The sequence below is a fragment of the Limanda limanda genome, chromosome 15 (genome assembly GCF_963576545.1).
Source record: "Limanda limanda chromosome 15, fLimLim1.1, whole genome shotgun sequence".
Taxonomy (NCBI): Eukaryota; Metazoa; Chordata; class Actinopteri; order Pleuronectiformes; family Pleuronectidae; genus Limanda; species Limanda limanda.
The window spans coordinates 22,512,236-22,524,676 of NC_083650.1; the positions used below are offsets into that span (position 1 = coordinate 22,512,236).

At 42.6% G+C, this 12,441-nt stretch overlaps 1 protein-coding gene across 1 annotated transcript in view; it reads right to left on the bottom strand.

Moving 5' to 3' along the window:
• The window catches only part of sertad2b (SERTA domain containing 2b), a 39,876-nt gene extending 27,964 nt beyond the window's left edge, over window positions 1-11,912 (bottom strand). Inside the window, exons 1-2 of the mRNA XM_061086688.1 lie at window positions 11,853-11,912; window positions 11,441-11,549 (exon numbers count right to left, since the gene is read on the bottom strand). The gene's annotated coding sequence lies outside the window, so the exon portion shown is untranslated. The remainder of the gene's footprint in view (window positions 1-11,440; window positions 11,550-11,852) is intronic.
• Between the last annotated feature and the right edge of the window lie 529 nt (window positions 11,913-12,441).

Sequence of the window (12,441 nt, forward strand, 5' to 3'; positions counted from 1 at the left end):
ACAGCAACACTTCACACTTCATTGAATGACCAGCATCGGGTTAAAAGGTCTGACTGACAACTTTTTTTCCACTCAATATGCAATGTGTCTGTATGGATTATGCACAGACTTATTTTGAGACACATTATTTTAGCACAATATAGGTGAAAGTAATAAAGGCTGTGGGCCCCTCTACAAGATAGATCCTCAAATGCAGATGTTGCCTTGCATCTTTCTGTTTGCTACCGAGTGAATCAGCAGGAATGTGGGGGCTGAGGCACAATGAAGCTGTTCTCTATACTACAAGTTTTATTGAGGTATTTGACCTTATCAGAGAATTTCCCTGTATGAAATTGTTGAGATTGAGACAGAAATCCCTACGACTGCTCACTTTGACTATGTCCAAACCATAGACTGTATATAAAGATGGACAATTTAAAAGCTCTCCAAATGTGAAGCCAAAGCATCTTGATCGTCCCCTGGTGGCTGGCTACAGTTTACATTTGAAATCCTGCCTCCTCCATGGACCAAAGTAAAAAGTCAAAATATACATGAAGGATTGTTTCTGTCATTTCAGGTAGGTCTTATCACACTGATGTTTGATCAAATGTAAATTGTTCTGGTTAGTGGTTTTAATTAGTTATTTGATGCTATAAAAACAGCGTGATTGACAGCTGAGGCTGACTAGCGATTGGTCAATCACATGTATCACTGGAACTTCAACACCATGGCTCCATCTCCTGATCACTACTGTGCAGACTGTGGCTACAATGAGGATATTTTAGCTTCATTTCTGGATAGTGAAAGGAAGTGAAGACGTGTCGTCCATCTTTATATTCAGTCTGTGTTCCACACTAATAGGATTTCTAAAAAAAAAGGAAACAACAATTATAGCATTGTCTTTAACCACGCAACCAGCTGCATGTAGAGAATCTACTTCCTGTTTACACCCAGGAAGGAACACACATGCCCAATGTACAGTATGTGAGTGGTCATGTGATATGCATTTCCAGGTTTGTTCTGATATGGAGCTAAAACATTTATCTTGTTGAAAAACTAAATCGTATTTGTGTGGACGCAGACTGGATGAACAGAAACAGACCAAATGGACACCTGGCCAAAACACAGCCTCGACAGCGAAGAGGTTAAAGGTCATCAGCCACGAGTCAGTGGACTGTAAGAGAGCCATCAAGCAGACCATTAAACCTGACTGTCAGTCCATTTTGCCGAATGAAGACGCTGAAAGAAGGGCTCCATAGCTCATCATCATTATCATCATCAATCCCAAACAGCAACACAACAGCTGCCTGTGGGTTCGTAAGCCATACAATGCAACTCATTGTACCACATATTAATTTGGTACTCCTCCCTGTACACAGCAAAAGTCAATACATGTCACCAGCCACATCTTGAAGGTTTTATCACACATGGAGCAATACACATTGTTATATTCTTACCGATTCTATATTTCATTGTTTCTTTTTTTTCTATTTTAGATTGACGCTGCAATGGCCGATGCATGAACACACAAACACAAAGACACAGCGGTTGATTTTAGTGGACAGCTTGAGCGGAACGTCTAAAATGGAGCAGCTATTGTGCAACAAAATAAGATTAATCTCTTTAAAATCAAATGGAGAGCAGTCAGAGCAGGTTAACGACTGGAGGGGACAAAACTGACCACGAATATTTAGTTTAACTTTCTCCGTCGGCACGGTGATTGTGAGCCAAACTAAACCTTCAGAAAAATGCTTTGCTTTCCAGCTTTTTCAGCCCAAACTGCAAAGACAAACAAATACTGGCAAAGTGCGCCAGATTTTCTGAAAACAACACAATGTGGAAAACCTGAGAATGTGAGCTGCTTCTGCAGGCTCAGGGAACATAACAGCAAATAGGTTAGCAAATAATAAATTATCTGGTCCAATCCTCTCTGAACACATTGCTAAAGCATCCATCTATTTCCAGTCCTAACCAGTCCTGTCCAGTCCAGTGCACCTGAGCTCAGCGCTAGTCCAGAGTGGTCCAGCTTGGTTCAGGTCACAGCAGAGACAGTGGTGACCAATGGAAACCAGCAGGAACCAGTCAAATCCCTCCGAGGCAGCCTGCAAACTGGCCCAATGCCAGTCCCAGTAGACACAAAGAAACACAACAAACACAAACGCCTGATCACACACACACGCACACACACACACACACACACACACACAGAGATAGACGGGTGTGTTTGCTGTCCTCCTCATTAATAATTAGACAGAAAAATCTGCTACAGAACAAGCCAGCCAAGAGTCATGAAAACTGTCCTCAGCTATCCAGACACACACACACACACACACACACACACACACACACACACACACACACACACATATGCATACACACATACATAACTTATATCATACAGACTGCAGATCTTTATTTCCACCATTCAAGCTGCCAGTTCTGATAACACACTGTAAAAAAAAAAATCCTAATATCCAGCCTACTGTAGGGGGGGCTCCAACGTGTATGACCTCTTGTGTGCTCTTTAAACCTTTGAGGTCACGTGTTTTTCGTGGTCCCGCCCGCCAATCATTTGAGGCGTTTGGGTGACATGTGTCATGGTGTGAATGGGTGTCAAGCTGTCTGGGAGGCGGCTCTCTAGGCTGAATTATAAGTGGCAGATAAGTGGTGATGTAGACCACCTCCTCTGTTGAGTGATGGTCGTTCAAGTTTGACGTAGGTGGCTTTGTTCATACGACCTATAGGAGTATCCCTTGTCTCCATTTATATGTCAGATAAAGGTGCACCCAACATGAGGAGCCGAGGACCACACCTCTGGCCTTCAGGTAAGTGGACAACCCCACCGATATGTCTATAAGTAGTGAATAGGTCCATCAATAAGTGATTTGACCCCATAGGTTTATACAATATCAATGAATATAGAGACCTAAAGAGATAAATGTACCTCCCATTCACTAGGAAATGCACAGATGTGACAAAATCCAGAGGGGAAAAGAGATTTAGCAGTTGAGTTTCTCCTTTTCTCATGATCCCTCTGATCTCTCTGAGAATCCAAACCCTCTGGTTTCTGCAGTGCACAGTGTCTTTTTCCTCAAGAGGGAGCAAAGAAACACACACACAGCCAAGTCAAACCAATTTCCTTCAATCCACCTGTTTCAGCTGTGTGCTATAAGCGCATGCATGACCAGCTTTGTGAATACGCCTTCCCAAATACGGACTACTTGCTTCCACTCATAGCCCAAATTATGGCATTACACACATCATCATTCAGTCAGGGACCAAAACAGTAATCTCCCCAAATGCTATACTCTCCGCCACTGACACATATCAGTCAGTTGAATGGCTGCCAAGCTGACACAGCGCCGTATAACAAAGTATATAATCATAATCAGGCCATGATCATGCAGCGGCTGCAAGCCAAGTACCCCAATATCCAAGCTGGCCCTTGAACAGACCCTCACTCATTCAACACTTGCCATGGCTGGATTATTCAGGGTGGGCCCAACAGTCAATAATGCAATATTATACTGTATATTTGGCAATACACTGCACTATATGCAACACTGTACAGGTGAGTGGGAGGACAGACCGTCCTGATATAGACTTTGTACAAATGTTTATATACTGTATGTGCACCCTGCTCATATAAACTTTCAGTTTCTGCTGTTTAAGCAAACAACACACTTTCACTATCTCACACTTCTGCAAATAAGAATGAGCGAGCAACAGAGTGTTTGCAAGGGGTGATGGTTGGTGCAACTCAGCAAACATAAAGTTACTTCGAAAGAAATTCTGTGTACTAAAAGTTCAGTTACTGAATCATAAAATAAAACAAACGTACCAGATGGAAGCCTTAAAGTGACAGTAATGACAGTACATGGAAACAGTCCCTTGTCTTGTTTCGGTTATGTTTTTGATTGTCAGCAGGATAACACAAAAATTCTTGAATTTCAACAAAACTTGGTAGAAGGATGGGACATGGAAATCTTTTAAACTTTTGTAAAAATGTGGACAAAGGGGCGGATCCAGTCAATTTGACCACTTTCTTTAACATGGCCAGATAGGAGTTTTGTTTTTACAGTTTCACAAATTATCCAGAGAATAATCCATGGATCTTGATAAAAATACATTTAGAGAACTGATATCTTTAGCGATTGAATTTTGGGAGACTGTTGGGCCTTGGGAGAGGAATGCTCCTGAAGTGGCTAAGCTAGCTGACGTAGCGAGGCGATGGTGTGTCCGTGAACGCACCTCGTAGGTAGATATCAGCTGACTTTTAGGCCTTAAACGTGGTGTAAATGACGCCGTTTCAAGTCGATTGTGAATGTAAGGGCTTGCAGAAACTTGGATGACATTACACGAGCAGTACGGGCATGTTGTGTTTTTTTGATGTTTTATTACGTCTAAAGTATAGGTCACCAGTTTCTTCAATTTTATTAGATTCAGCTGCAAGTTTACCCCTGAGACTCCAGAAGTGTTTTCTGTACTCAAACACTTCACTCTGCCCTCCATTGGAATACTGGTGAGTAGATAATGAGGTAATTTAAACTTTTCAGTGAACTATGCCTTGAAGGCCAGCTTGATTTTAAAGAAAAGTGGGTGGCACACCAAATATAAGCTTTAAAAGTGGGAGGATTGGAGGAAGATAGAATGTACTTGATCTTCTGATTCCATCAGGTTAAACTTTTCATTTGCGCAATACTTTTGGTTTATAATCAAGTGTAAAATGAATGGCACATAAGAGAGCAGAGTAAATTCTCATGTTTTGCATATTAGCATGCTGACATCAGCATTTGAGTCAAACTTCCATGTGATTCACACTCACAGAGCTGCTGTTGGAGCTGTAGACTTGTTACATACCCAGCAGTAAGAGTACAGTGCATTCAGCTTGCTGTGAGACTGGTCAGCATCAGTTTTCTTCTTTAACATCAGATCTTAGGATCAGATTGAAACCTGATACTGTGAAGCCGTCAGACTTCATGAAGCTTTTGAGAACACTGTTAATGATAAACTAGTTATGATAATTGTTTGAGTTTTGGTGAGTGAGTGGTGCATTAAGGAGGTGTGATCAAAAGTGTGTAATATCATTACGGACACTTGACTCGACTTGAATTACATCTGTTAATTAAGATGAGTAGATGATTATTCAATCTAACTGGGTGCCAGTAACATGCAACAATCAAAATGTTGAGGTTTAAGGGCAGAGGATGTCACACCTTGTTAAAGCCCTATGAAACAAATTGTGATCTGTGAATATGGGCTATACTAATAAAATGTGATTGATTGATCTGAACTCTGTGAGAAACGTTAAAATAACATAGAACTCATATAAAGAGAACATGGTATTTGTGCACATATGCTCAAATGTTCACTGTTGAACTGTTCTTCCAGTCAGTGAAGCTTCACTGTTGTGTTAGGCAGCGAGCGGTTCTCACTGTCACACACAGAGGGGGAGGAAGAGTGTGTGGGAGGGGGTATTCCATCAGTGTACACAATGCAACACTGACTACTATACAGGTAGTGGAGCCATGAGTCAGTGAGGGAGGTGTGTGTGTGTGTGTGTGTGTGTGTGTGTGTGTGTGTGTGTGTGTGTGTGTGTGTGTGTGTGTGTGTGTGTGTGTGTGTGTGTGTGTGTGTGTGTGTGTGTGTGTGTGTGTGTGTGTGTGTGTGTGTGTGTGTGTGTGTGTGTGTGTGTGTGTGTGTGTGTGTGTGTTTGTTTGTCCAGAGGATGCTCCTTTCCGGACAGGCACTGCAAATTTTCCAACCTAGATAGACTTTGTATTAAAATTCTAAATAATAGATAAAGTAAACAATTAAATAACACCTATACATTATAACAATGAATTATGTGATTCAGTGTTTTTAGTTTTTTGGGAGATTCAGAGATGGAACTGAAAGAGGTGGAATGCTGTCGCTATATCTATCTATCAATCAATCCTCTATTAGAATGCAGCCTCATCTATTATTAATTATTTGTTCCTCTGGCTCCTATTAAGATGCCTGTTCTACAAACGCTGCTCTTCTGACATCCGATCTCCCTGTCCGTGTGTGTGTGTGTGTGCATGTGTGTGTGTGTTCTGCATGTACAGCACATGTGCTTGAGATCTATACATGTTTAGTCTTGTCTCTTCTGCCTCTCATCTGAAAAAGGTATAATACTTGCTCGATCATCTGATACTAAGTGCATTGTGGTGCTCATCATAAACATACTGTGAGTACAGCAGACATTTTTTAAAGCATTAAACAGTGCTGCTTGTTGGACTAATATGCAAGGAATGGTTTTAATAATAACAACATAATCTAAATAAATGGTTAATTAGACAATATATGTATACAAATATCAATGGGGAATTTAAAATTAATAGCTTGTGAACCGTCTTTCAGTCCCCAGTGTACATATTCCCAAGGTCAAGTATAAACTACATTAAAGTACAATAAAAGAATAGGAATATTAATGACATGTTTCTACATCATGCCAAATTAGAGCATATTTGGTTAAATTATCATAATTCGTTTAACAAAATGAAATAAAAGAGACAAGCATTTGTGTACTCTTGAACATACAATACGCACACAGAAAGTACTGTAGGACACATAAAGTCTGGTGTCTGTCCCCTCAGTTTTCCCCTAATGCATCAAAGTTGATACGTGCATTTTTTAGGTTAAGTTGGAGTGAGGTGAAACACACAAACATACGCACACAAACGTACGTACATACGTCATTATGGGAGAGAGAAAGGGAGAAAGGAAGCCAGAAAAGGTGCTGCATGTGTGAATAACGAAAAGGAGGTCAGTGCCTGAAGGGGTGGAGCGATGTGAACACCACTCACAGTAAAGGCACTGAAAATACACACACACACACACACAATCATACACACAGTTAGTTGTCTTTTGTCAAAGCCTATGGATGACTTGACTGGAGTTGTGACAGCATGGTCCCAGTCACTGGTGTGTATGTCTCATGATCTCTGGCTTCCCAAACCTGAAATCTGTAACTGATCTTAAGTTTGGCTTCAATCTTGAACTTGCTAGGCCTGATTCTGTTAGTTAAAGCCCCTGACTATCATTGTATAGTGCCAGAACAGACCTTTGTGGGATTTGAAGAGGCACCATTCTGCCTACAACATCCATTGAGTCTCACCACCACGCCATCAGAGCTCAAGCTAATGTTAGTGGCTCTGTCTTACTCTGTACTGGATCTGGGGAAGTTTGCATTCAAATCACTCCTCCCAGGATAGCATTATATGTTCTGAGCATGATTAATTCTCGTTTTCTCAACATTTAAAGTGAAAAACTAGGCTTAACAAACAGGATAATGCTAAATAATAATTACTTGACATCATTTTCCTTCTTGGTTTGGACTGCTGCCTCACAGCAAGAAGGTCCCTGGTTTGAATCCCGGTTCGTTGGAGTCTTTCTGTGTGGAATTTGCATGATCTCCTTATGTCTGAGCGTTGTCCCTGTAATGGACTGTCGACCTGTTCAGGGTGGACCCCACCTTTTATCAAATGGCAGCTGTCAGTGGTATAGATAATGAATGGATGGATGGATTGATGGATGGATGGATGGATGGATGGATGGATGGATGGATGGATGGATGGATGGATGGATGGATGGATGGATGGATGGATGGATGGATGGATGGATGGATGGATGGATGGCTGGATGAATAGATGGATGGATAAGTGGATGGATGGATGGATGGATGGATAGATGGATGGATGGATGGATGGATAGATGGATGGATGGATGGATGGATGGATGGATGGATGGATGGATGGATGGATATATAGATAGATAAATAGATGAGTGGATGGCTAGATGGCTGGATGGCTGGATGGCTGGATGGCTGGATGAATAGATGGATGGATGGGTGGATGGCTGGATGGCTCGATGGGTGAATGACTGGATGAATAGATGGATGGGTGGATGGATGGATGGACGTAAATGCTAAACTGCTATACTAGCTGTCAATGCAATGCTAAGGAGAGGTTTATGAAAACTCACTCTACCGCCTGACTGTGAGTGCTCTGCGAAGGGGAAATGTTTAATGAGTGATTATTCAATAAAACTACAACATGCTTCTTTGTGAGCTGTTTAATAAATTTACAATGTAGTAACAAAAAAAAGGCTCAACCAAGTTATTCCAGATTAAGAGAAATATAAAGCTGATGATAGTTGATATTTGGTTGGTGAATTACAGCCAATGGGAGCCATCATAAGGGTCAACTTGACATTGAACAAGACAGTTCGACTGACCTGGTAGCCCCTGAACGCGACAAAATTAAAAGGATTATTCTGGACTTAGATCTGGCTGGGCCCCAGTGAAACATGCCCCTTTACCCACAGGTCCATATTAACGAGCTTAATACAGCATCCACACATGGAGACACTGAGGGTCAGAGGCTCAGGTTCACCAGATAACCCTGCTTACAGGGGAAATTAGAGGGGATACCTGTTCACTGATAGGGCTGGTGTAGTGCAGCGGAGTAATGCCGGTCCTGCTGAAGGATTATTGTGTGGTGATGCTATCATCACAACCACTCTCCCACTGTCTATTTATAGTTCACAGAGCTCTCCCTCCCTCTCCCTTCCCCCTATCTCTCTCTGTCTCTTTCAGTCTCTCTGTCACATTCTCCATGCTAGATGCCAAATGTATTCAAAGGAGAAGTTCAGAAAAAAAAAAGACCCTCCAGTAACTGGTTCGTGGTTTGAAACTCAGAAATACAGCACCGGTGCCCAAAGAGCTACTCCTAAGTTGATGAACTTCATATATCCCCATATATCGCACATAAATACAAAACGTTCCACAGAGAGGATGACTTTAAATCTTGACTATAAATCAAGAATACTGTGGATATGTAACATAAAATTAGGAACAATAAGTGTAATGTCCTATTCAAGGGCATTTTGAGCCTGACATTTTGAGGGATCTTGCCTAAAAGCACGAATCTTCCTCATTGCAGAACACAGCCACAGGTACACACCTTCATTCTCAGAGATGTGGAGACAATCCAATGCTTATTAAGGTGTTTAGTTCAGATTTTAAACCTTGCAGTCGCACCTCACTTGTTGAGCAGTGTATTTGAGAGCTGGAGTATTGGGTGTATTTAATTTGGTCAGGGGAGAACAAACGTCCTTCACTTGCACATTTTATGAACAAACTATGAACATAGGTTAAGTGGGGCTCTGCAACAGTTTACCAGCTGTATGCCAAAGTGATCCTGGTTATTACTGAGAGCAAAAGCCCACCACACATTTGTCTCTGTAAATCAAAATGAAAATATCACTGTTCACAGTATGGGTTTACAAACACTACGACAGCAGACCAGATTTCAGTTGAACCGTAGGGACCTGACTTCACTTGAGGGTGTTTCATCCCAGTGTTCAGACAGAGACAGTGAACGATGGACGCATGGCTGCTGATTCCGTCTGCCAGACAGACCGCAGAGTCTGAGCTTCTGGCGAGGAACACAGACCAACCCACGGCACCTTAATCTGGATTAGCTGCTAAATTAGAGGCCTGATTGCTTGTGTAATCCCGTTGACAAAGTTCCGGCAGCCCCCATGGCCATTTGACGGCGGCCAATTAGTTTTGGTCAGCCCGAGCCAGGCCAGCACAGGGCAGGCAGGCGGACTTGGCTGATTCAAGAGCAATAGAGAAGATTTTACATGATGTACATATCATAAAAAAAAAAATTGACAAATGTGTGTACTTTTATAGAAAGCTATAAAGCCATCATTAATCATTCAATTTAAAGAAAAGTTATTTAAGTTAAGTTAAATTTAGGTCCTTTTATCACCACACAGAAAGTGTTTTAATGTTAATGGAATGTCATAATCTTACTAGCATTAAGGTATCAAATAAATCACATCACACTTTTACCTATAGCCTGCTCAAATTAGAGGAACTATTTATGATTTGTGTGAGTGAATGACACTTTGTGTTTTGAATCAATATTGAATACGTTTCAAGACCAGGAGATAGCCCGGTGAAGGTCCAATTTTTGGGCCTCAAACACTTGAGTAGTTTAGAGAGGAAATCAGTATTTGGTTGGAACTGATAACAACAGATGGTTGTATATCTGAGACACAACAAAAGGCCTCCGCTAGACTCTATACACTCGACTTTATTATCAGATGTCCTAGGTCACAAAGGTTGGGAGCCAGTAGTTTATCTTTAGGAATGTGTCATTTTAATGTTTTTTTTGTGTGTTTCCCTTTTTATGTCAAATAATTCTAGAGTACAAAAAACTCCCTCCAAATCTAGCGGAGTTAGATTTCTAAAACAGCAATCAGTGGAAACAGTCACCTGACCGAAAGATTACTTACTTACTTTTAACCACCTCATGAGAGCACACTGTATGGAAACGTTATGACAGCGTTATAACAGATATTAATCGATACTCTTGTAGACAGACACACACGCGCACACACACACACAAACAAACATACGCGCACTCTCTCTCTCTCTCTCTCTCTCTCTCTCTCTCTCTCTCTCTCTCTCTCTCTAACACAGCAAACTACACACTGTGGATCAGGTCCAAGTGACTGCTGCAGCAGAACAGGATATGATTGTCCGTCAGTGTGTGTGTGTGTGCGTGTGTGTGTGTGTGTGTGTGTGTGTGTGTGTGTGTGTGTGTGTGTGTGTGTGTGTGTGTGTGTGTGTGTGTGTGTGTGTGTGTGTGCGCGGGTCTGTGAGTGAGTTTAAAGACAACCTGATTATGTAAAGCAGGCAGCAGCAGCCAAACAGCGAGCAGCTCTCCACAGAGAACACTGTGGTCAGTTCATCCAACTCCAAACGGTCCAGGTCTCTCTAGCAGCAGCTACACAAAAATATGTCCCACTGGATTCCGTGAGAAATCTAATAATCCCTCGACTAATTCATAAATTAAATGTGCCGAACATAACTAACATTCATACGTTTGGAACTTTGAGAATCGATTCCCTCGGCTCGGGACGGCAGTTCCAGTGTCTCCTACAGCAGCTGAAGGATGTCCAAACAGGGGGCACCGTTACCAAATTTGCATATTCCATTATATTAGACCACAGTGCGTGTACCATGTGATTGCCGATTTGAAAATCAGTTTCTATGTATGTATTAGCAACTAATATTTTCCTTTAACAGCTAACCTGAGTGGATTGACAACAGTTTTCCAGTGTGCTACTTTGACCCACGCAGGGAAATGGTGCGTAACGGGAATTCCACGCAGCGCTTCTCGTCCTGTGAGCGTGTTTGGTCTGGTGTGGGCAGGCGAGAGCACTTCGTCAGTTTCATCGGACACGTACACCACGTCCCATGTTGACCCATGCACCAGGGGGCGACTTGACGAAGATGTTCAGCGTGCTTACATGTGTGGAGGCAGCGTGCGTAAAACTGTGCGTAACCTCCACATGGAAGAGACCAGCAGCGGACATCATCACCCAGCAGAGAGTTCAAGGCGCAGATGGAGACACTCACCCTGTGTGGCAGATCCGTCCAGCACGGAGCTGAAGTGGAGGAGATGATGGAGGGAAGCGGCTCTCTGGGTGGAGCTGTCGCGGTGGAACGTCGCTCACTCACTCCCTGGCTGTTAGGATGAGAAGTTTCTGTGTCACCAAACGGAGCTGATGGACCAGGAGCAGGCCAGCGTCTCCGCTGACACAGATCAATGCGAAGTCATGTACGAGCAGCCACACAGGCGATGCGTTCAGGTGCCGCGGAGCAGATCGTAAACACACACAAACGAGGTCAAAACACAGGCTCAAATTGGATTTTAAATGATAAGCGCGATAAGAAGTTACAGCTTATTCTAGCTTCCGAGTAGTGTAGCTACCATTTAAATATTCATTTAGCAATTCAACACAAAATCTGTTAGATTAACTATACTTACACGAAACAGGCGCGTCCAGAATATCCCACTACATTCTCCCGTGGATATTTACACGCAAAGAAGAGGACTGTGTGACTGTGTGCCGTGGTTCCCCTCCTCGTGGGGATATTTATGTGATACGAATTAAAAAGCCTCGTATGTCCGCACGGTCCCTGAACGCAGCAGAGGGCTGTGTGTGTGACAGGCGTGTCGTGCGGTGACTCAGAGCTGAGTCACAGCGTCGTGTCCCGCCCACACGGCGGCGGCAGCCAATGGCGCTGGGGCGGACCCGCAGAGTGTGTCACGCAGCCTCCACGGCCCGTGTGCGGGTTTAAAGGGACGGAAATCACCTTTAAAGGCAGGTGGGCGGGAACACACACTACATATTCACATTCGGAAATTAATATGAACATTTGGGTATAAATATGAAGTGGATTACACAAGCACTGGAGAGAAACTGTGAATGAATACTGGATGTATATACCTCTCCAATAAGATAGTTCAAATACATTATTTTAGAGCCTAACACAGTGGTTCTTAACCTTATTGGAGGTACTGAACCCTGCAAGCTTCATCAGTTCCATTCACCGAACCTTTCGTAAATGGAAAA